This window comes from Arachis ipaensis, chromosome B09, assembly GCF_000816755.2.
Source record: "Arachis ipaensis cultivar K30076 chromosome B09, Araip1.1, whole genome shotgun sequence".
NCBI classification, from domain to species: Eukaryota; Viridiplantae; Streptophyta; class Magnoliopsida; order Fabales; family Fabaceae; genus Arachis; species Arachis ipaensis.
Window position 1 is genome coordinate 62693929 of NC_029793.2, and position 2958 is coordinate 62696886.

Below are 2958 nucleotides of genomic sequence, written 5' to 3' on the forward strand. Positions count from 1 at the left end.
TTAAAATTTGACTCATTTTCGATCGATGACTCATTCCCATTGGATAGTTTGCATGCTGTGTCAGATAGCTTTCCTTGGTTTGCCCCAATGGTGAACTACTTGGTTGCAAAAATCTTCCCTCCTAACTTTTCTAAACACCAAAGAGACAAGTTGAGGAGTGATTCCAAATACTACATTTGGGATGACCCTCACTTGTGAAAGAGGGGAGTGGACCAAGTAATTCTAAGATGTGTCCCAGAATCTGAAATTCAACCCATTCTTGAAGCTTGCCATTCGTCCGAATGTGGTGGCCACTTTGGCCCATAGAGGACAGCTAAAAAGGTGTTGGATTGTGGATTCTGGTGGCCAACCTTATTCAAGGATGCTAACCGGTTCTGTGTGTCTTGCCATCAGTGTTAGAAGTTGGGAAACACATCCCGAAGGGATGAGATGCTTCAGTAACCTATGTTGTTCTGTGAGATATTTGATGTATGGGGCATTGACTTTATGGGACCATTTTCCAACTCAAGTGGGTATCTATATATTCTGTTAGCGGTTGACTACGTGTCAAAGTGGGTAAAAGCAATACCTACCCGCCTTGACGATGCCAATACCGTCATTTCTTTTATTAGAAATAACATTGTATGCCGTTATGGGTTGCCACGAGCAATCGTGAGCGACCAAGGATCCCACTTTTGTAACAGGAAAGTATTGCATAAGGTTGCCACTGCTTATCACCCATAAACCAATGGACAAGTGGAAGTGTCCAACCAGGAGATTAAGAGAATTTTGGAGAAAGTGGTCAATCCACAAAAGAAGAATTGGAGCCTCCGGTTAGGAGATGTACTTTGGGCGTATAGGACGGCCTAGAAGACTCCGTTGGGGATGAGTCCCTTCCAAATCATCTATGGTAAGCCATGCCACCTTCCGGTGGAGATTGAGCATAAAGCCTATTGGGCGGTAAAGCAGTGCAACATGGATTTCACCAAGGCGGGTGTGGCCAGGAAATTACAGCTAGAGGAGCTCGAGTGTTTGAGGAATGAAGCATATGAGAATTCCCGGATCTACAAGGAAAAGACTAAAGCATTTCATGACCATCACATCCGAAAGAAGGATTTTCAAGAAGGTGATGAGGTTCTCCACTACAACTCGAGGCTTAGATTCATGCCTAGCAAGCTCCGTTCTAGATGGAAAGGACCCTTCAAGGTGAAAGAGATAAAGCCCTATGGGGTGGTGGAATTGTTTGATCCTAAAAGTGAAGCAACTTTCAAGGTGAATGGACATAGGGCGAAGAAGTACCATGGCTACAAGTTTCCAAAAAAGCTAGAGGTGTTCCTACTAACGGATGCACCTAGAGGAGGAGAAGCTTGAGCGATTGACCGTCCAACTTAAGGACGTTAAAGAAAAGTGCTTGGTGGGAGGCACCCCACCGTGGTAAGATCTTCCTTGTGTATACCTTCTTGCATTTAGCTTTAGATTCTTGTACATTTTGTGACTTCTTGATGTTCTTGATTGTTTAGGAATGATAGTTTTGTTGATCTTGTTGACTTACTAGGATGCTCATATAGATTCCATCATTATTGGTATGGATGAATTGTTGAAGTAGAGAGAATGCTTTGTTTTGAATAGTGCATGAATTCATGAGTGTTTTCTTGACTTCCTAGCTTAAACAACTGCCAAGAATGTGTTAGAATATCCCTTTCTATGTTGTAGAAAAAAAAAGGGGCATTCGCACGCGAGCGTGCTGTGCACATGCGCACCGGTGGTGAATTTCACACTCCTGGTGCAAAAACCCGAGAGATATACCCACCTTGTACCCACTTCATGCCAGGCACCCACGCACAAGCGGGCGTGACGCCTGCGCGCCCCTTGTAACTTAGCCATTGACGCGTAAGCACACTGTGCGCGCGTGCATCGGTTGTGCACTCTGATACCTCTGGTACAAAAATCAGAGAGTTGTGCCAAATTTGTGCCTATTATGTGTCCGCGACCGACGCACAAGTGTACTTGACGGGTCCGCGCCGTTCGCCACCTTTATCAGGCATGCGTCCGCGCACTGTGCGCGTCCGTGCCGCCTGTGCTGCATGCCAACTCTGGTACAAAAAACCCGATAGTTATGCCTACTTTGTGCCAACTCTATGCCAGGAGCCCAACTGTCTTCACGCGTACGCGCCCCTCGCCCAACTCTCATCGATGCGCAAGTACACTGAGCACGCGCGCATCGATCGCACGACCCAGTTTTAAACCTGGCGCGCCCTGCCTCTCCCCTTTCTCTCACCTTGTTTCTTGTTTTCTTTCCTCTTCCTTCTCCATCACCTCTCTTCTTTTCTTCCTCTCCCATACTCCACCACCACCGTCTTCGGCCACTAAAGGCGACCAATACCACCTCCGGTGGCACTATATCTCTTCTCTCTCTTTCTCATTTTCACAAAAAGAAAACTCCACCTTGTTCTTTTACACTCCTCAAGGTTCTACTTCTTCTACATCTCATCTCTTACTCTCTTTACAAATCTCTTCTTCTAGTTACATGTTTCTTTTTGTTGATTCTCTTAATTTCTCTTTTAGCTGCATGATTATACTAACTGCTTTTTGCTTGTTTACTTTGTCTTTTGATGAGCGGAAAATTTATACGCTTTTGGCATTGTTTTTAGTATGTTTTTAGTATATTTTAATTAGTTTTTATTATATTTTTATTAGTTTTTAAATAAAAATCACTCTTCTAGACTTTACTATGAGTTTGTGTATTTTTCTATAATTTCAGGTATTTTCTGGCTGAAATTGAGGGACCTGAGCAAAAATCTGATTCAGAGGCTAAAAAAGGACTGCAGATGCTGTTGGATTCTGACCTCCCTGAACTCAAAGTAGATTTTCTAGAGCTACAGAAGCCCAATAGGCGCGCACTCAATTGCGGTGGAAAGTAGACATTCTGGGCTTTCCAGCAATATATAATAGTCCATACTTTGCTCGAGATTTGATGGC